The sequence below is a fragment of the Notolepis coatsorum genome (genome assembly GCF_963971535.1).
Source record: "Notolepis coatsorum genome assembly, chromosome: 11".
In the NCBI taxonomy this organism is placed as follows: domain Eukaryota; kingdom Metazoa; phylum Chordata; class Actinopteri; order Aulopiformes; family Paralepididae; genus Notolepis; species Notolepis coatsorum.
The window spans coordinates 29,892,916-29,916,945 of record NC_140175.1 but is presented as its reverse complement, the minus strand read 5'-3'; positions in this window follow the sequence as shown (position 1 = coordinate 29,916,945).

Here is a 24,030-nt window from a genome sequence, read left to right as displayed (position 1 = left end):
CACACAAAGCATAATCCAAGAGCCGTGGAAGGCTCGCCGTCGTCTGGGTAGAGTAATCCAATATACAGGTCCAGTCGCTCTTGACCCGGAGCTCCTCGGATGCAATCACCACTAGGGGTCTGACCAGCCTGGTTAAGCGTCCAGATAACGTCAGGAACGATGGGGGTACTGATAACTGTAGGACTCTAACCGAACGATGCACCATACATAAATAGACTATTATTAGCTTAATAGAATACGTCCAACTCGACGGTATGGTGCCAAACTATGACCATTCAACTATTAATCTACACGATATCTCAATGCCTATTCTGGGCCAAGTAGGCCTTACTACACCGCACGTGCGTCGTGGGGAGGCTTTTGCGTCTGTCACTCTGTTGGAGGGTAAAGAACTGGACTAAAAGAAAGTTCTACTTTACGAGCGCCATATATATATGCGCTATGAACAAATAGTACCATTCGTATTTCGCCCGGCATATTACTGCGCGGAACCGGGGGTTGCCTCGACATGTTAGGCGGCACGATTGAACTTGGACCTAGGGGGTATGGCAACCTGGCGCCAGGTTCTCGTCCAATGGTAGAATGAAACTATTATGGGCTGTTTAGTAGAAACGGGGATATTCAATGCATATTGTGCAAGGAATATACAGGGGATATCAAACGATATACAAATACAATTAAATATATATATATAAATAAATATACATATTCGGTTTAATCTGATCCTTCACAACATATATGTTATGATGAATTGAAAATGGGGGACCCTGATGTAAACAAAACGAAAGTCTTTCTCTGGTCTGCATCCCCTTAACAATTGTATGTATTGAGCTGTACTGTACCCATTCTGCAATCTGTTAATACAGTTTTCAATCAATCAATCAATCAGACCAATAGAGCTCCTGATAAAATGTGGTCACCTATGAAGGTTCACGGCATTTAGAGTCCATCTGTATGTATTGAGTTTGTGTGGCATTTAAGCTTGGGGGTGCAATCTTCATCTTGCGTGTGGAAGATGAGCAAAGCTCGACTCGGGTTTCCTCTATAGCCTTCTTATTCTAGTTGATACAACAACCGTCTCGGCCGTCTACTGCAGATTCTCATTACCGAGGTGACTACAGACTACAGACGGTTAATCTTCTGTAGTGTGGTAGTGAAAGGTTAACCTTCTGTAGTGTGGTAGTGAAAGGGTTAAGACGAAACACAAGGCTTTTTTTTTTTATCTACTTTTTCTCCCCATTTTCTATTTTTTCTCCCATCCCAATTTCGTATTGTCCAATTCTACCCTCCCCTGTCTCGAACGTCGCTAGACTATGCCTCCCACTGGTCGGCTGCAATGTGGACCAAGCCTTACATCACCGCGCCTTGCCCACTGCGCCACTTAGCCGCCCAACACAAGGCTTTTTCTTGACCTTTACAATGTGGAAACATTCTTGCACTTCTAAATGCCACATAATACACTTTTGTTGTACAACTTTTGTTGTACAGCACCTTTCATATACACACATCATGAGTTGCAGCCCAACGTGCTTCACAGCAGTGATGTAGACACAAAATAGACGAAGGCATAAAAATGTGTTATGTCTTGAGCAAACCTCTTTTAACTTTAGCTTAGTGGCTGGAATTACATCAGTGATAATTTTCTTTTTTTTTGTTTTTTTTCCTATCTACTTTTCTCCCATTTCTATTTTTCTCCCATCCCAATTTCGTATCGTCCAATTCTACCCTCCCCTGTCTCGAACGCTGTTAGGCCATGCCTCCCACAAGCCGGCTGCAATGTGGACGAAGCCTTACATCACGTGTTCCCTCCGGTACTCGAGGAAGCAGCCGTCGCATCTTTTCACCTGCACAGCGCGATCTTTCAGCGTCGGGGGTCTGCGTGGGAGGGACACGCCGCCCCCGTCGCTTCCTGATTCTGCAGCGCAGGCGCACCAACCGACCTGTAGGAGTCGCTGTCCACAATGTCCGATCCCCACCCATCAGCTTCCCACCCCCTAATACTGCCAATTGTATTAGTATGAACGATCAGCCAAGCTGGTAGCAATGCGTAGAGCTGGGCTCGAACCCAGGGGCGTCATTTTGGTATGGCAAGGTATGGCACTCGCCATACCTTGGCAAATAAAAATGTAAAAAAAAAATAAAATAAAAAAAGAATATTAATTTTTTTTATGTTGATTTAGAATTCGAATGTCAACATTATGAACGAAGCTTCGAACTATTCGGTACAGCCCTAGCATGTTTTGATATTGTCAATTATCTCACTTTTACTAGGTGACTTTTACTGTGACTAACTGAAATATGCCCCAAAAAAAAGGAAAATGGACATAGGGAAGTTTTTTAATCAAAGGGCAGCAGAGACAAGTGATACAGGGACACAGGTAAGGTCTGGCTTAGTGATTATAATAGTGCAGTTCAGCATTCAGTAACCCATACTTTTTGTGAATGTGTTTTTGATACTACATTCTGTTGAACACACACCTCAAAACCGTACCTAAGGAAAATTGGCTCAATTGCAAGAAAAGTAATAGACAGTTATGATATTACATTCTGCATAATTCGTATGCAAAATATTGTGGTTCCCTGCTTTAGTCTGTTGACACATTTCTATACTAAAAATGCTTGTGTAGTCCTGTGTCATACCTAAATGTCATATAACTGAATTGTATAGAAACAACTCACCAAAAGTGACTATTGCACAACTGATTTGACAAAAGAATTTCCACCAAGGGGGGAAACCCCCTCTTCACCCCCCCCCCCCCCCCCCCCCCCCCCCTCCTCGCCATACCTTGCCTTTTACTGAAATGACACCACTGCTCGAATCCAGCGTCTCCTGCATTGGTGGTGAGCGCCTTGCCCACTGCACCACCTAGTGATAATTTTCTCAGGACAATATTCCAAGATTAACCATTATTTAGTTTCCCATATGAAATGGTATTTAATATCAATGTGCACCTCTGCCTGCTTACTGGGTTTCTGGCTAGCGCTATAGTACCTTGGTTGTCTTCATACACCTTTGTTTGTGCATATTGGCATTTGTCTATATCTCAGAGTAACTAAGTAGACATTCCTGTATGGCTGATGCTAAGGACATGTAGTCTGCCTCGCAAGTAGACAGTGCTGCTGTTGGTCGTTTGTGTCCAAAGAGCTTCCTTCACCTAGACCGACACAAGATCCTGATGTACTACACAGTATGTATGTCTGTCTGTTACATCTGATGCCCAGTCAAATGTTGATCTCTCAATGTTGTTATGTTAGTTGTCAATCAAATCAAATCAAATCAAATCAAAGTCAGCATCACGGTACACTCTTAGAGTCTTAGACCTAGTCTGTCTGTTACATCTGATGCCCAGTCAGCATCACGGTACACTAGACCTAGTCTCTCATTTCTCTTGAAGCGTAACCCCCTGTTCTGCTGTACCTTTGAAGTATCTGAACACGTGTTACTCTGTTCCAGTGTTCTGTTGGTTCAGCGAAACGCTGATAGTTTACTGACCACAAAACTGTCAGCACCTTCTGTGTACTGGTTCACACAGAGTCTCTCTGGACCTGCAGTCCTGTGGCCGGTGGATATATTAGATATATATAGTATCCCCAACCTCACGACTACGCCACCTTGACAGTGGATCGGGAGGTAGAGCAGTCGCCTGGTAATCCGGAGGTTCCCGGTTTGATTCCCGCTCCTCCCGGGCAGCGTGTCAAAGTGTCTTTGAGCAAGACACTTAACCCCCTAACTGCTCCCGATGAGCAGGTTGGCACCTTGCATGGTTGCCTCCACCATCAGTGTGTGAATGTGTGAGTGATGAAAGCGCTATATAAATGCAGCCATTTACCATTTACCTCGAGAATTTCAATCTCTAAAGGACAACACAAGTAAATTTGTAAAAGAGCAGAGACGAGGTTTCCAAGTCAAAACAAATGTTCAGTTTATTTAAAATAAGGTAAGCTGGAAACCAGGCATAGGGTAACAAGGCAACTAGGCTTCGGGAAGGAGGGCTATAGACAAGAGAAGCCGGTTGGCTGGATGGGGAAACTAAGGGGGGGCTGACCACAAGTGAACTATATATACTTACTACACGGCCACACGTGGAGAACACAGCTCACGCTCACTGCGAGACATGCAAAGTATTAAGTACAGTACAATAATCGGTCACACACCACAAGCATTTCCGTGACTAGAAGGGGAGCCATCTGCACCACAGCCCCTGACGGCACAACCTCCAACCGCTCCCCACAGAGCCCCGTCTGGAGCACAGCGAGAACAACCCGGTTACCCTCTATCATAGGATGGCAGTTGGTTTGGGAGGCGTACCAGCAAGTACAAAAGAAATGAAGATAAACATATATAGACAGAAAAACAAAACTCAAAAGAAGCAAAGGCAAAACAAAAAGGGTGGTTAAAACACATAGGCAAAACAAAACACAGGCAAAACAAAACACAGGCAAAACAAAACACAGGCAAAAAACATAGGCAAAACACAGGCTAAAAACATAGGCTAAGCACATAGGCTAAGCACATAGGCTAAGCACATAGGCTAAACACATAGGCTAAGCACATAGGCTAAACACATAGGCTAAGCACATAGGCTAAGCACATAGGCTAAGCACATAGGCTCAGGACATAGTAAGCAACACAAAATGTAGGCAAAATACATAGGCAAAACACATAGGCAAAACAGGACGTAGGCAAAACACATAGGCAACACAAAACGTAGACAAAACAGCAGTTGATACTCTAACCGGGTAACATGGGTGAAATGCTTCCCTCTGGGGACATTAGAGCAGTAGGCCTAACCCTGACTGCAGACAGCAACCTCTACACCAGCCTTAACCCAATGGACGCCATGCAGTTGAGCATCGTTTGTACTTACCATGCTAAGCTCTAATAAGTGGCGGTGTTTGCAGGGCTATAACTATATACTATATTATAGCTATCCAATCCAACTTTATTTATGAAGCGCTTTAACAGCCACAGGGGCACAAAGTGCTGTACAGAGGGAGCATATTAAAAACTATAAGCAGCACTAAAAATAGATAATAAAAAAAAACAAGAGTACCAAAAAATAGAAAAAAGGTAAACATAGGCAGCAATACAAATTAAAATAGATCAGAGTACTTAAAAAAATATTTAAAAGCAAAGCACACAGTAACAAAACGATACAACAATAACACAGTAAAACAATAAGATCATAAAATCAACAAGCTACATGGTGTCGAAAGCCAAAGCGAAAAGGTGGGTCTTAAGGAGGCCTTTGAAACGGGGCAGTGATGAGGCCTGCCTAATCTGCAGCGGCAGCTCGTTCCACATTTTAGGGGCGACAACGGAAAAAGCACGGTCCCCCCTGAGCTTACGCCTAGTTGTAGGCACTACTAGGAGCAGCTGGTCAGCTGACCTGAGAGAGCGAGAAGGTGTATAGAACTGCAACAGCTCAGAGAGGTAGGGTGGGGCAAGGTCATGAAGAGCTTTAAAAGCAAATACAATTATTTTAAAATGAATCCTAAAGTGAGGGCCAGTGGAGTGAGGATAAAATCGGTGAGATGTGGTCATATTTACGAGTGCCAGTTAAAAGACGTGCAGCGGCGTTCTGCACCATTTGAAGGCGAGCCACTGAGGATCCACTCACCCCTATATAAAGTGCATTGCAGTAATCCAGCCTAGTAGTCACAGATGTGTAACACTTCCTCCGGTCCTGGTCCTGTGGGACCAGGACTCAGACATCCATATTCACAAGTACCTCCCATTAACAATAACACTCAATCGGCATCAGCCCACCGGGTGGCAATGATGATTGAGTGTTATTGTTAATGGGAGGTACTTGTGAATATGGATGTCTGAGTCCTGGTCCCACAGGACCAGGACCGGAGGAAGTGTTACACAGATGCATGGATTACTGCTTCAAAATGCTGCGCCTGTAGGATGGGCTTAATTTTGGCCAGCTGCCTCAACTGGAAAAAGCTCGATTTGACCACAGCCTTGATCTGGCTGTCAAAGTTAAGGTCTGGGTCGATTTTTACACCTAAGTTCTTTACTATTGGTTTGACATGTTGTGCCAGCGAACCCAGATCTAGCAGTGAGGTCACAGAGGGGCCACCAAAAACCATGACCTCCGTCTTTTCATTAAAATTTAAATAAATTCAATGCCATCTAGGATTTAAAGTCATCGAGACATTTGGTCAGCGGCTCTATGGAAAAGGAGCCAGATTTTTTTTGTGGCATATAAATCTGGCTGTCATCAGCGTAGCAGTGAAAAGGAATGCCGTGCTTTCTGAGGATGGAACCAAGGGGCAATAAATAAATAGAGAACAGGACGGCGCGAAGTATCGAGCCCTGGGGTACACCATACAATAGGGGGGCAGTAGAGGATGGATACAATACTATGGCCCATCGGCTATCGTTCAATATGTGAAAAAGAAATTACATTCCCATTTCATACCGTGGTGAATATGAGTATAGTTTTAGAGTTATCCTGTCTAATCCCAGAAAACGACGCTATGCAGCAATATGTGCATTTCACTAAAAGCGTTGCCGTTTCTCGCCTGTACACGCTACTATATTATCGGTATTATGTTTCATCATGCATGCATGAAAGGGTGGGGGGGGGAGGGGGTCGTTTTTTGATGCTTTGATCATCACCAACGGCATACGTTGTGGAGTAATGTTACACACATATGTTGTGATCGAAGTGAAGTCATGGTTGGATCACAGCAGGATTGATATCATATAGCCCTTACCTTCACTAGGATGTAGCCCGAAAAGAATATTCCAATTATCTGATCGCGAGTCCCAGTATTGGTGTCGATCGTGTCGCCAACATAATCCGCCACACATCATGCATCGGGAGCATTTGATGCTTCTCAATCCGATCGGGACAACCGCTCCACTTGCCCGACAAAGAAAAGTCAGACCGGAGACTTTTGATCAATGCACAGGCCAGGATATAATGTTTATAGTGCTCGATACTGCCACCTGGGTGGATGCGGCCGGTATTGCACTTTGGCATTCTCAGGATGATTCCCCATGTTAACCCAGAGTCTGTGTGCCTGTAATGAATGGAAATATCAAATAAAATAAATAACGATGAAAACCCGACTATACTTGGGTTTTCGGGGGTCCTGGCGCTCAACGTATTGATTGATTGATTGATTGAAAACTTTATTAACAGATTGCAGAATGGGTACAATACAGTACAGCTCAATACACACAATTGTTAAGGGGATGCAGACCAGAGAAAGACTTTCGTCTTGTTTACATCAGGGTCCCCCATTTTCAATTCATCAGGACATATATGACATACATGACATACAGATAGTCAGTACTGCTACATCTATACATTTATGACATACCAGATTTGCAAATACAGTACTGTTTGTGATACAGAAGGAGTCAGGAAAAGGGAGTATATACATTTGACGTAGAAACTGTACATTGGAGGAGGTTGGGTGGGGGGGGGGTTGGGTACACTGGGATATTGACAACCATACTGGGTAATCTACATTGGAGGTGGTTGGGGGGGGGGGGGGGGCACACTGTATAAACAAGCAAAACTGTACATTGAGGGGGGGGGGGGGGAGACACTGTACAAACAAACAAAATTGTACATTGGACTATTGACAAAACCATACTAGGTAAATGACTGTACATTGGAGGGGGTTGGGTTAGGATATTTACAGGTATGGCGAGATAACCTGACTATCATCGGGTCTGGCGCTGATTGAGTTAACACCAGTAGGCTGAGACAGTCATCTCACAGTGTACTGAACTCCTGTGAGCCTAAAAACAAAGATAAAGGCACTTCCTTGGAGCACGAGGCAGTCGACTCTAACAGTGCACAGGTAACCAGGAACACTTGATAAAAAAACAAAACAGATACCAGGCAATAATGGATGAGACCAGAAAAAAGTTTCAAAGTGGGGGGTGACTTCCTAAAGGGAGAAGGTTTAAGGTGGAACAGCTCTTAACTCATTCCCCGCCAACAACGAGTTTACTCGTTATTGGGCGCCATGCGTTGAACGCCAACAACGAGTAAACTCGTTATTTGGTCCGTTTTTCTTTTTTCCGATTTTTATATTCTATTCAATGTCACAGACCTGTATGTTGCCGTTAAAAGGCATACTGGGACCCCGAGGGTGCAGTACCGGCCAGATCCGGCTAGGTGGCAGTATCGAGAGTGCAGTAAACCCTGTTCCAGACCGTGTGTTACATTTAAATCCCTCCGGGCGCTAAATTTAGACGGAGCAGAGTAAATCGCTTCATCCGACCACTTTGAAACGCATCTGGCACACTCAATCCATAAATTGTGCCAAATTATGTCCAGGACCAGATGGACACCAATACTGGAAATCACAATCAGACAATTGGAATATTCTTTTTGGAAAGGACTATCTGACATCAATTTCAGCATAATCCAACAATGTTTTCATATCGATACAGCTGATCAGCGTCTGTAGTGTTCAACAAGAAAGCCGTTACTGGCCATCAAAACATAAAAAAACTACCCCCCCCCCTTTCATACATTCATGATGAAACATAATACCTATTATATACATTTGATTTGGAAATAGTAGTGTGTCCAGGCAAGAAACGCCAACGCTTAATATTATAGCTATAATATAGAATATAGATATATAGCTCTACAAACAAGGTGACACACTCCTATCTTTAAAGCGTGGCATAGCTAGAACGGGACCAGGCTAATCCCTGGCGCTGAATGAGTTAAGGTGGACCGGTTTTCCATGCTACACCTGCATTTCAAATCTCTCCAGTATTTTTCTCACATATCTCTGCAGTGAATTTTTTACTTGACCTTCTGCTTGCTCAAAATCTGTCCGCGAGAAATGTTTCAACTTCCCCACGTCTTTCATTTTGAACCTTTCATCACACTTCACAGTACACCCTTGTCCCCAGCCGCTATAACTGTCAACCCATATTATCAAGTTTACCTGTCCGTTATGTTCTATTTTCTCTTGTATACACACAGCTGGATTTTGTGCAAAACCATTTTCACTCAAACATGTATGTAGCATTCCAGTTTCTGCCTGATTGCTTTTAGACCATAGATATTCCAACCATTTGCATATTAGCTTTCCACCTGTCTCTGACTTTTTCACATAAACTTCTGGTTGCTATAGGCTACAGTAGATTTCACAGTCAATAAGTGCAAATAGGCTGTAAATGGTAAATGGTGCATAATATATACACCTCCGGACTACCCCCCGAGCCACTGACGCCCCCAGGCTGTCTTAACGCTGTAAGCCTAAACCTGGAATAGTCCACCTGGGTATATGTAGTTGTTATTGCTGTGTAATTATCAGAGAATGTGCTGTGAGTAAGTGCTTTTCACCCTTTTTTCAGAACTTCTTCAGCTTTCAATGTCTGTTATTTGTTTGAGCTTACTGTATGTTTTGAGTGTGTATCAAACTGTTATTAGACAAGGAAAACAAAAATCGGAATGGGATTTCTACAGGTTTTTACTGTGAATTAGACACTGCAATTGACCATCAATTTAGCTCATCACATGTAAATGTTGAACATGGAACTATTATGCAACTGCAATACATTCTTTTAACCCTGGCCTCTTAGATTATGCTTTTTAGGCACATTTTTACTCACTTTTTTCTAGGTGGAATTTTGACCTTAGTGGTTGACCTTGAAGCAGGTAGAATTCTACTTGTGTTTACTTCCTCAATAACTCCCACAGTTTTTGGATTACCGTAAAAGGTGAGGAAAGCTCAGCTCCTTGGCTTTCAGTCGGCACTGAGCCTTTTTCGATAGCGCAAATACTCAAAGAGTTACGGTACATGAGAAGCAGCAGTGGTAAATGGGCCCCAGGAGGGGCCCGTAGGTTTAGAAGGGTTAAGACTAGGTTCTCCTGCACTGCCTTCTGCATGATTTATTCTTGTCATATCAGCAGTGGGTGAGAATGTCTCCTTGTAGTCACTTCCTGGTTTCTGACTGTAGCCTTTAGCTACGAATCTCGCCGTGTATTTATCTGATCCCTCAATGTCACTCTTGAGTGTGTAGACCCATCTACCCCCCACTGCCAGTTTACCTGGTGGCAACTGGTTGAGGGTGAGTCCATGCATGTTTGCAGTCCTCTGTATCCTCAGTCTCGAATTCCTGTAGGTGAGCAGGTCTTCTCCTGGTTCTCGGTGGGTTCTTTCTGATTGCAGTCTCTGCGACTTTGCCTGGCTATATGCGTTCAGTCAGTTCAGGCAAAGTCCCAGAAACACTACTCTGAACACCCTGACCTGGTACATTTCCCACATTTTCATCAACAACATTTTTCTTCACTGTCATTGCCCTTCTATGCTGGGTGTTAGCATGCGACCGGTTAGGTCAGTGTGGACTAGTTGTAAGGGTTTCTTAGCCTTTCTGTCTGGTTGAATTTGTCCTGTCTACATACTTCACGTAAAATATCTGGTCTGACCGCACTTCCTTTTATCTCTGTGCCTTTCACTACACCTTGTAACTTTTGTACATCTTCGTAGTTACAATGACCCAAAATGTCCTGCCAAGTTTGTATGACACACTTCACATCGATCAACATTCTCCTCAACAGTTGGCGAGTAATACAAATTTCCACTCTCGTGGAAGTCAAACCTGCTACCGTCCATTAGGGGTGTAACAGTACACATACCGAACCGTTTCAGTACTGGACCTTTGGTTCAGTACGCGATGTGTACCAAATTAATGCAACGGTACATTAACCACTAATGGAACGCACATGCAGAACTTTTATTTGCATGCAGAATTTTACTCAAAACTCCAAATTCACCCCATCCCAAAATATATGTGTAGAAGGGTGGATTATCCCTGTTTATGGGAGTAGTGATACACAGCCACCTGGTAGCAGGATACAATAGAGTTGGATCTATCTGTACCCCCGTCTTTGGCCCGGAACGTCGTTCTGGAGGGCGTGCAGCAGGAGTGGATGGGGCCCAGGATTTACTAACCTGGGGGATGGTACTCTGGTCTTCCTCGCCTTCCAAGGCGGTCAGCAGTAGCTCCCCACACACTCTCACTTCCCCCAGTACCTCCGTTAGCCCTCCCACACCCGGTGACTGTCAGTTCAATAGTTATATTGGGCTTCCCTTTAAGCAGTACCCTTCCTTGACCACCTGTATAGACCCTTAATGCATATGCTGCGAATGGGGTGGAAGGGTTAAATAATTATACCAGTCACAAGTATTTACCCGTCGTAAGGTTAGCATATGATCAGAAACAGACACACACACCGTGCTCCCAATTACGTCTACTTTATATAAAAGCCTGGTCAGTTATCAGTTACAAGTTGTACTTTATGTGATTCATATAGCATGTATTCATAAACGGCACCGGGTGCTCTCACTTGTATTGTAGAGGAACACTATTCCCATCATAGGCACCTCGTGCTCAATACATTAATAATAACCCCGCTTGGATTAGGGGAGACCCAGGCACAAAGTAAGTAGTTCAATGGGAATTCAAGAACGTCACAATAATACATCAATACAAAAGAAACCATTTAAATGTGGGCCCACGTTACCAAATAAAACCTACTCTAAAGCCGGCTTATAATGTTTGGGGTGCCCCTAGACACTGGTCGTTAGCGTTCGCTCGAATGGATATTGTTGTGGGCACACGAGGTACCGTTGTACTTAGCCAAGATGGCGGACCCATTCTCATCACCTCTCGTCCGGGTGACAAGATGGCGTCGGCCGATCCCACGAGCACAGCCAGCGGGCTGGGGTAAACAGCATGGGCAGTGGTGAAACTGGAGGAGCGTGCTGTGTTGTGGCGACCTCTGCTGGTGGGGAGAGGTGTCCTCCGCGGCGTCGGGGAGATGTCCACTGCTGGCTGCTGTCTGCTGCTGGCGCGCTCTAAACTGTTTGGCTACCCTAAACACAGCTAAACTGTGGGTCTTAGTGCACCCTCCTGCTATCGTCTGTACTACTAACGCAACGTGGCTGTATGCACCACCGGTCTTCAGCGCCGCGCGCCCGGTAGTATACTGGAGTCAATATAGCCGTTAGCAGCATGCTAATACACCGCACACACTACTACTATAACCCGGTATCTATGGACGTTAGTCCTTCTTTCCGTATCGCTTGCTCAAACACTATCGCTTGTACTTCTAGGATAACACGTTATCTAGCAAGTACTCTCTATCACCCGTCGCTCTCCAACGGGGCTCTTCAACATAACTTCTCCAACAGGGCTCTTCCTGAGCACACGCCCGTTGCGACTGTTCATGTCCGAGTTCACTGTCGAAGAGGGCTTCCTGGTGCTCCGCCCTCCAGGTAATCATCTCTTGCTCGTTGCTTCTCTCTCCTCCGCTCCACCTGCCACCACTGCCACCACTGCCCACTGCTGACAACCGCAACTGATCCCACTATAGGACCACTCCAGAAAGGGAGAAAGATGCTTCAATGTTATGTTAGTGATCCATATCGAAGCCGGAGAAGAGTAGCACCTCGCATCATTAGTAGTCCGGGCGAGATATCAAGAGGAACACTGTTTATCACACTTTATACACACACAGGGGAAGTAACAGTTAGTCAGCACTTCTGAATACTTAGTAGAATATTCAGGATGCTACATATGTTTGTAACACAGCAGGGTCATTACTGAAATAAATCTGAAATAATTTTCTTGTTCGCCAGATAACACACACACACACCCCCAATTTCTTCCGTGCGACTTTCATTCACAGCTGATCCGAGAAAAAAACAAAAACGCACAACATACTTTTGCTTAGCTCCTCTCCAGTTGAGCTTAAATCCAAAATATTGATAAATCCTCTGCCAATGTTGTGTAACATGTCATCTCTTCTCTGGAGTCTTTTTCTCTGCTTCACGTGAAGTAAAATCTACTCTAGAAGTGAAACTGAAACTTAAAAAGCATACACTGGTGGGGACAGGGCGGTAGGCAATAATTTACTCAGTGGATGCATTAACACAGAATTACACCGGTATCACTGACTACCGCGGCAAGCCTAGGTGGAACTAAGTTTAACTTAATAAAAGATAATTATATTTAATAATAATTTTTATAATAATTATTATAAATATATAATAATTATTATAAATATTTTTTTCCTGTTGGACCGAACTCGTTACTGAACCGTGACCCCAAAACCGAGGTACGTACCAAACAGACCACACTTAAATACACAGACTAATTATAAAGAGTAACACCTGGCTAAGGCCAGGCCAAAACACAGAAAGGCAAAATCTAATAAACACCAAACTAGACACAAAAAGCATAACCATAATACAACAACCAAACAGGAGGACGACATCAAGCAAGGGAAGGAAGAGCCCAAGATAACATAAATGAGGACATCATATCAACCATAAGGGGTGGGTAGGCGGGGTGGGGGAAACTGTACAACTGTACAAGCAAAACTGTACATTGGAATATCAACAAAACCATACTTGGTTCCAAGAAGAGGGTCTCGTGTATTATTGGGTTAGGACATTTACTGTACATTGGAGGGGGTTGGGTTAGGACATTTACAGGGGCCAGTTTTGAATTGCAGTCTCCCGTAGGTGCTCTTTGAGAGTGGTTTTGAAAGTGGGTAGTGATTCACATTCCTTTACAGCTTTGGGTAGGGCAGGGCATCCCCTTAACAATTGTATGTATTGAGCCGTACTGTATTGTACCCATTCTGCAATCTGTTAAATAAAGTTTTCATTCATTCATTCATTCATTCCACATTGATGTGGCATAATTGAGAAACGTGTTTAGTCCCTTGTTTGAGCCAAATCTGGGTTTAACATGATTTGTGGAGCTCCCTCTGGTGTTGTGGTCGTGGTATTCACTGACCTTTGGGAATCATTTTTACATGTACATGGGTACCTTAGTGGTGTAGTGTATCTTGTAGACCAGGCCCATTGCAAGTTGCTGTACTCTGTCGTCTACTCTAAGCCATCCTAGGTAGTCAAAGTGGGCAGGGGTGAGGTGGGTTGTAGGAGTAAGGTCAAGTAGTAGTCTGACCAGTTTGTTTTGTGATGTTTGTAATCTTGTTTTTATCGCCTTTGAGGTGCTTTGGTACCATGAGGTGCAAGCATAGTCGTAGTACCCTTGAATGAGTGCTCCTGCCAGAGTCTTCAGGGTATTCTTGTTTACCAGAGAGGAAATCCGGTACAAGAATCTAGTTCGTTGGTTGATTTTTTTTATTACATTGGATGCCATTTTGTCACAGGAAAGATTTGCCTCTAGGATGGAACCTACTAGGTATGTAATTTCATCTTTCCTTGTGACAATATTGTCACCCACTGTAACTGAGAAGCCGTCGGTCTTGCTGAGTTTGTTATATGATCAGAAGAGAATGGACTCTGTTTTACCCAGGTGTAATGATAGCTTGTTATCAGCGAGCCAGGTGCAGATTCTGCCGAGTTCTGAGCTGAGGGTTTTTTCAACCTGTAACTTGTTCTTGTCAGAGACCAGCAGGGCTGAGTCGTCCGCGAACAAGAACAAGTTGCAGTCACAAGCTGACGACATGTCATTTGCATAAATTAGGAACAGTAGCGGTCCTAGTATGCTTCCTTGTGGAACACCACAGCTCACTGTGAGGGGGGGGGTAGGGTACCGTTTACCTCCACCATCTGTTCTCTCCCCTCAAGGTAGGATTGCATCCAGTTTACTGATAGACTATCAAAACCAATTGCTTTTAGCTTATCAATCAGAATGGAGTGATTGACAGTGTCGAATGCCTTTTGTAGGTCCAGCATGACCATGCCGCAGTATTTGCTCGCGTCCACCTCTTGTTTGATGTGGTCGTTCAAATAGAGAAGGCATGTGTCAGTGGAGTGGGATGTTCTGAAGCCAGATTGGAATTCGTAGATTCGATTTTTTTCCGCTAGGTACTTTTCGACCTGTTCGTAGACTATTTATTCCATGACTTTCGAGATGGAGGTAAGAATAGAAACAGGGCGGTAGTTGCCTGGGTCTAATTTGCTGCCCTTTTTGTGCAGGGGGATCACTCTCGCAATTTTGAAGTCCTTGGGGACGTGTCCCTGTTTTATGGAGAGGTTTATTATGTGTGTGATGACTGGGGTGATGGCGGCTGCTGAGTCTCTGAGGAATTTGGAGGGGATGTTGTCATGACCAGTGGCCTTGTTAGGTTGGAGGGTCCGGGCGCTCAGTTTTTTGAGTACCTCATCTGTTCTTACCATTCTGCTGCCAGAGGGCAGCAGAAGGCCACTGTTCACATTGTTCCCACTATCCCAGACAGGACTCTGACTGGGATAGTGACAGCAATCAGCATCTTCCTTCTATCTTCGGTTAGCTGTTGTTTGTTATAAAACAGTCTCTTTTAGCCTCAGAATGTGTATGCAGCCTAGGAATCTTGTTTCCAAAAGGTCATACTTATCTTCAGATCCGTCAAATAAAAACTGTGACTCCAGGAATCCTGTTGCTCTGCTCGCCATTTTGCTAACGTGCCAATTTTACCATGGCCTGCTAGCTGCTATACTTTTTCATCGCTAAGCTAGCGTGTTAGCTTTATTGGCTAATGCATAATAAGTCTTGATTGATTGAAAACTTTATTAACAGATTGCAGAATGGGTACAATACAGTATGGCTCAATACACACAATTGTTAACACATTCCCCACCATAGGTTATATCCATCAATATAGCCAGTCTGCCAGCACTATAACCCTATGGAGATGTTTACCTTCTTTGCAGGGCTATAACTTTTTAAATTGTATTGCTATATTGACATTACTATGGCCCATTCAATTCAATCGATTATCTATCGTTCAGGATGTGGAAACGTTATATTTTTTCATTCACCTTCGAGAATATAAGTATGTTTTTAATCTTTTCTGCTGTAATTCCAAAAACAATAGTTATAGGCCCTGAAGCATATATAGATTATCGATTGGCGTATCTTTCCCATACACGCTATATTAAAAAATTCAAATGAAATGAATAAACAATCGGGTTGAAAATAACGTTACTGCCCTCTTACCGTGCGCCAATGAGACTAGAGGAGAAAGATCCCAATCAGGGGAGGAAATTAGGCCACTTTACTCGCCAAATGCGAGTATTTTTTACGTTTGGCGAGTGATTCATGAAGACCACTTGCCAGTCTGGCGAGTATACAAAAAAATAAAACATTCTGCAATCACTGCACTGGCAAACGGTGCGCGTCTTCTGAGTGTTCGCTTTAGTTGACAGTGCCACGAGAGCACTGCACAAGACCACCCGCGGACATATAATGTTTAATAAACGTTTGCGCAGTACTGGCCAACCCGCGGACATATAATAATAAAAGTCCCGCGGTACTACTAGGCTAGCCATCAGGAGCATTCGCAAACAGATAACGTTAAACACAGCAGAATATGGAAAACAGACAGACTGACATAGCTGTCAACACGCACGGTTTTACCGGGATTCTCCTGTATTTCGACCCTCTGCACGGCGTCTTTACGGCGCACGGATTGGTACGTATTTTGTACTAATTATTATTATTTTTTTTTTACAAAATGGGTGCAATTCTCCTCCGTGACGACAGGTGGCAGCAGTGTAGATTAGACCGGTATCACAGGAAGTCAGACCGGAAGACGGTTGCGAGCCGAAGAAGAATAAGAACAGAAGTAGCGAGCGGATTTGCTCAGAGCTCAGGGGAGAGACTGATGCGGCACCGAGGGTGTCAAATCAACTTAGCCAGTGTCTCTTGATTGCCCACTCTGTGGCTTTTGTCTCTGGAACAAAGGGTTTGCAAATCTTCTGTGGATAAAACAATACAAAGTTACTGTGTATGTGATGCAGGAAGGAATGTGTAAATGTCTTGGTGAACAGCCGTTTGCTCTGCGCCTCGGCGTCCCCCTCCTTCACTCTGACGCCCAATTTCCTGAATGCGATTTATAAATAATAATTGATCCGTTTTAAAAGTTGTCGTGAATTGTCATGGTATGACAAATACAGTTACTGGTAACTCGCAGGCATTGCAGAGATATTGAGGAAAAACACAAAATCGCATTGGCTTTTTTTCTATCTCACATTTCTCTGTAGACACACACTGTTCCAAAATGATATTCCCACTGCTAAATTAATGACCATAGGTATTTTTTTATAGCTTTAACGAGTTGTAGTATTAATATGTAGCCTACAGTGATGAAGGTATAAAGACACTATGGTAATACATTGATTGATTGCTTTTATAGTTTCACAAACACATCAAGACAAATCACAAACACAAAGAAATAAAAAGAACAATAGTATGTTGCCAGACACTGTCACATCAATGAACAAACATACACCATGTCATATGCTTTACACTAAGGACGCAAGGGGCTGATTCTCTGACATATATACACACATTACATATATACACATATATATATATATATATATATATATATATATATATATATATATATATATATATATATATATATATATATATATATATATATATATATAATACATACACCAGCGCCGCCAATAGATAAAATTTTTTTTACTAATCAATCTCACAATTTTCTGTAATCAATCTAGATTAATCTAGATTAAAAACAGCATTTTTCTACATAAAACCGAAGCTTGTAACAGATATTTACTTGAGTAAAATCATGGAATTAATGTAAAATCAACACAAAGAAAGTATATTTAGATTCAAAGACTATTTTAATAGCTTTCTTTGAATACAGTTTCTCTCCTGTGAAATACAAATGTTCAACAAAACCATAATTTACATAGCATTTACATTCTAAGTAGGAAAAGTTTACCCTACAACGAAATGGCTGGGTACATACAGGTTTTGACCAGCAGATGGCAGCGACGAGGCAGCTCCATTGGGAGGGGGCGGGGCCGGGTTGGAGGGGGCGGGCTGAGGGGGCGGGGCCAGGAGAAGGGGCGGGGCTAAAACGTGCACGTTTTCTCAAAACGAAATGTTGACAGCTATGCAGACTGACCAACGGGGAACTGCATCCAACCCTAGTACAACCATCGAGTATAAGTTACTAAGGACACATTTAAATCACAGAGGTGTAATGTTGTCTACTGGAACTGTATACAGTGGTTAGCTTCTAGTTAGCGTTTTAGATATAGGTGCTTGCTAGCTAACGTTAGCCCCGTGTGCTCAAAGCAGCCAGCTAGGTGTATATCTGTTATGACTATAATGTTTCCAAAAAAGCACCGGACTACGACGTAAGGTTAGACATTTTATTTCATGCTCAAAAGCCCCTGGCTTGCACATCGCAGTCACGTAAGGGGCTAGCTCAACCAGTGCACTGTGCACAACGTCAACAGCACACCAACCCAACTGACGTTACCACAACACTTGACGGTACTTCACAGCACTGTCGTAAGACCACCGTGCTGTCTTAAAGGCACAGTGTGCCTACCCAGATGCATACACAACATTGACGCGGCTTGACATACAAAGAAGTAATTATCACAATTAGCGATTTTTTTTGTCTGGTAAAAAATCTGTTTGGCTGGTAAAAAAAATCAGATACTCGCCAGTTGGCTGGTAAGCCAAAAAGTTAGTTTCCTCCCCTGATCCCAATTATTCAACGCCGATCTCCTAGATCCATTTCCGGTTTGTATGGCGTAATAAACGCCGAAATCATATCGATTATTGCGTTATGGCAGTGATCCATATGCACACCAGTGTTTGTTTGTAGTCCCGTAACGAGATGTGACTGCCGGAGGAATTTCCTCGATGCACCGATGACATTATCCGGTTTTGAGTGTGTAACTCGCCCAACCATCCACCGGGCGGCTGTATTGAGGCGTTGTAGTCCCATTTAGGGTCCCGCTGCAGCACCGGAGGTTGGGTGGATGAATTATGAATGCCATGGCAAGAAAATGAAATATTGATCTAAAAAACGCTGTACAGCGATGTAGGCGGTCAACGCATGGCGGGCAATAACGATGTACATCGTTTTTGGCGCTGGATGCAGACCAGAGAAAGACTTTCATCTTGTTTACATCAGGGTCCCCCATTTTCAATTCATAACATTTATGACATACACAAGATATACAGTACTGTTACATCCAGACATTTATGACATCATCATCATGAAAGTCTCATCAGTCTCACAAAACGTCTTCAGAAAATAAACTTCCACTTGTGTCCAACTCTTCCTGGGCCCAGAACCTGTTAACACATTGGCTGCCAGACCCGAGATTTCTTGGGTTAACTCGCCAGCGGTTGAGTACCAGACCCGAGATTTCTCGGGTTTTGGTAGTTTTTTCTTTTATTTGATATTTTTTTTATTCATTACAGGTTCACCGACCTCTGTGTTACCATAGGAAATCATTCTGAAATCCCAAAAGTGCAATACCGGCCGCATCCTGCTAGGTGGCAGTATCGCCCACCCTTTGAAACCTTATTTCACACTCTGTGTTACATCGTATGGTCCGGGCGGAGAATTTAGACCAAGCCAAGTGAATCGCTTCATCCGAGCAATTCAGAACACGTTCAGCACACTTGAGGCATATCCTGTGCCACTTCGTGTCAGGGACCCGATCGACATCAATATTGGAAATCGCTATCAGCCAATTGGAATATTCTTTCTGGGATACCTCCTAGTAAAGGTAAGGACTATATGACATCAATTCCACCTTGATGCTACAATGATTTAATATCGATCCGGCCGATCAACGTATGTAGTATTCAAAACGAATGCCGTTACTGGCGATCAAAGCATAACAAAAATATGAAACTATACAATATTCACCACGGTATAACACGCGAACGTATGCATGAAAACATTTATTATTTTTCACATGTTGAACGATGGATAGTTAATGTCAAATGAGCCATAGTATTGTCTCCATAGCTATAATATAGAATATAGATATAGCCCTGCAAACACCACAACGCACAGTGAAAATCCCTATACTTTACAGCGGTGACACACTGAGTACAAAGATGGCTAAAGCCGCTGGCAGCCAAAGTGTTAAGCTTGGGTGCACAATGTTGCAAAATGAAAAAAATATATAAAATATATATAACCTTACTGTCCTCTATCATGCACTCTTCCTTCCTACTATACTAATATGTCTTTACAACTATGCACTCAACACTGCAGCACACCTTATGTAATCTTGCATATTGAATGTAAATAAGCCAAGCTTGGCTCAGGTTCTCTTTAACCTTCTTTAGGCATATTTATTCTAGTTGATAAAACAGGTCTCGGCTGTCTACTGCAAATTCCCATTATCTGGTGACTACAGACTGGCGCGCATTGAGGTTGTGGTGACGGCACATCTGAACATTATATATTCAATTTGCATAATATAATGCATAATAAATGCATAATACAATGTTAAGAGCGCCATTTAACAGCATGAATCCAATTTTCTATATTTTATTGAGCTTTGAAAATTGCCTCATTTACTGGCCACCTTGCTGCGGAGCTTGAGAGTATGAAGCTGATTGTTTCAGCATTTTCCATAAAATGTACATGAAGCAGTTAGCTTTGCTATGTGAAATCTTTGGCTAATTATCAATTCCCCCAGCAGTCAGCTAGTTAGCTTGACTGATCGACTATAGACTATAGTGTAGACCCCAAATATGTGTTTCTATTGAACTATACCTCCCAGAATTTAATAATATATATAATAATAATGTCACAGACAAGTTCCGATTAATTCTTCTGACCACAACAAACCACAACGAAAACCTGGACAGCACCATAGTTAATTAACATCCATATATTCAAAAATAGTTATCTATCAGATTCTCAGACACTCAGATCAAACTGTCAAATTAAGCATTGCAGATTAAATATGAGGCAAGATTCAGGACCTGCATTGCCCATTTCTTCCCTAAAATGTTGTCCAAAACAAGAGCCCAAACTGCAGTGTGCCTCTTCAATAGGTTTCCTGCATTGTTTAGTATATCCAATCTGCTGCCAAGTGTCCCCTTCAATATCCTCAATACACTGTGAATGGAAATGGTTCCCCATACAGTAGGAGTCCTTTCTGCAGAATGCATTAAATGCACAGTTAGTAGAGGTTGGGCTGAGTCATCACTATGGACCTAACTGGTGGGCAGGGGGATCAATAATCATGAATTAATTTGCTCACTTAGGCATTTCATTTGAGGTTAGATTACATTACATTCACTTCAATTAGATTACATTCGATTTGATTGTACTTTATGGTCAGATTTTGCATCATAAACAACTCCATACAAGACACACACACACACACACCACACACCCACACACCACCCACCACACACACACACACACACACACACACACACACACACACACACACACACACACACACACACACACACACACCACACCACACCACGCACGCACGCACGCACGCACGCACGCACGCACGCACGCACACACGCACACACACACACACACACACACACACACACACACACACACACACACACACACACACACACACACACACACACACACACACACACACACACACACACACACACACACACACACACACACACACACACACACACACACACACACGAGACAGAGAGAGAAACACAGCTAGCAGGTAAGGTGCTTCTTAAATTATTTTAATAAAGGACCCTTCCCCTTCAGCCAGTCCCAAATCATTAACCACCCATTAACCCCATGATCACCACCGACTGCCACAAAGCTATCAATATTGCACATTGTCATTCATTGACTATTCAACAAAAACAATAGCAGAATACCCATAGACCATGGATCATCTTAAAGGGGCACTTTGTCGAAAAACAACGCTGCTTTATTTTACACATAATCTCACACATATCCCAAGGTTCTAAACAGTTTTGCACACATTAATTTAGTTTGACCGTTAATGCGAGTTAATGAGTTTGAATATGGCCACCAGGGATGTTGTGTTAATTACAGGTTAATTACATGAAATGATGTGTAGATGAAGAAAATAGCAATCCCTATTGCAATCCTTGTGTCTATTTTCTCATCTACATAATTTAATTGAGTTGTAATTAACACAACACAAGGATTCAGTGTCCTCTGATGATACCACTGGTGGCCATATTCAAACTCATTAACTCTCAATAACTGTCAAACTAAATGAATGTGTGCAAAACAGTTCAGAGCCTTGGGATTCGTGTGGGATTCAGTGAGCTGCAGGAAGCTTGACCCCATTGACTTTGCATTCGTTTGTGGCTAAATAATTGGAGCTACTGTAGTACGAGGAACAGCATGGACCGACGACCGTGCTGAGAGAGGACTTAAGCTAGGGGCAGAAACTGTCCCTCCTACGCAGACAGTTGGACGACGTACCACTGTCAAACTTCGAGGACGTAAACTAACCGGGGCTACTAATACTCATATTATTTCCCCTTACCATAGTGAATAAATAATATCATATTAATTGACCTGTATATTTTCTTAGCCTATAAGAACTGAAAATGAGTTAAAATAGTGAAATAATTCCAATTCCAATTCCAATCTGTGCAGCCCTGTTTATTCACTGTATCCATGGAAACAATGATGAACGCAGCCATAATGGTATATGGTTTCCTTTACGCAGCAAAGATAGCCTCTTTACTTTTCTGATAACTATATCACTGCATAATTCATAAATGGTCAGACAAGCTCAATATTTGGTAATTTTGTGATACTATGTTTACATGCAATTCAAAGTCATTACCGCATTTCCTTTCAAAATAATTTGGTGATTTTCTGTTAGTTACGGGGCACTCTGGGCAAATGGGTTTTGCAGGATGTAGAGCAGCTCTGTACAACTGTCCCCGGAAAGAGAGAACAACCAGTCACTGTCTGGCGTCCGTTACATAGATATTGTAATGAACCAGCCCGGAGAAGAGCTCCGTCGGAGGCTGAACACGCAACACAACCCAGTCAAGAGTAGAGAAAAATAATTGCTTCTTTATTAAATATGTAATAAGTTCGCAAGATATAGGAGCGATGCAGCGGTAGGTCACAGAGTCCCTGCACACAGCCCAGTATATAGTATCTCTAAAAACCGCTGTTCCGTGAACCACTAAAAGTCATGTGATAAAACAGCACAGCACTCAGGAATAGGATTGAGCAGGGCACTCAATACACACAGCGCATACAAATGCACGGCACACCTTGGAACCTCACACTAGGGGCCTACACACCAGGCACCCGTATTGCACACATCAAAAAGCCCCACACATGGGCCTGTACCTCCACTCACATTAACCCTCCCAGGGCTCTCTCCTAATATTAAAAAACCCACCACTAACGTAATTGGACAAGGGTATGGAAGGGGATACCACGACTACACAAACCACTGAACATGAAATGGTAAAGGTTAAAACGTAACTCGTCCTGCTGGCGAGATCTTTGGTCGAGCAGAGTAAACAGCATGCTGAGACACAGAGCTGGAGAGCAGAGGAAGACACACACACACACACTACTCTCTTCCCCACCACATGTATATATTCTCTGTTAGGATCTATGGGTAACAGTACTATATATTTGCATATTGTATATGTCACAAATGTAACAGTACTATATACCTGTATGTCATGTATGTCCCTATGCCATAAATGTCATGATGTCATGTCATAAATGTCACTATGAATTGAAAATGGGGGACCCTGATGTAAACAAGACAAACGTCTTTCTCTGGTCTGCATCCCCTTAACAATTGTGTGTATTGAGCCGTACTGTATTGTACCCATTCTGCAATCTGTTAAATAAAGTTTTCATTCATTCATTCACACACACACACACACACACACACACACACACACACACACACACACACACACACACACACACACACACACACACACACACACACACACACACACACACACACACACACACACACACACACACACACACACACACACCTGAGAGGCTGTGATCACATTGGACACCCTTTTGAACGTGTTTTCAATGGATTTGTCGCGGTTTTGAAGTGATGCTTTTTCGTGCACTCTCAGTTGAAAAAGCTTAAACGTTAGCCGCGGAGCGCACCGACGTCGAATGTCACCTTCTCATCGATGGACCGATCAAATAAACTGAGGGAGGGATTACAAATCTGAGGTATCTGAAGAGAAAACGACAGCAAAAACAAACCAATGGATAATGG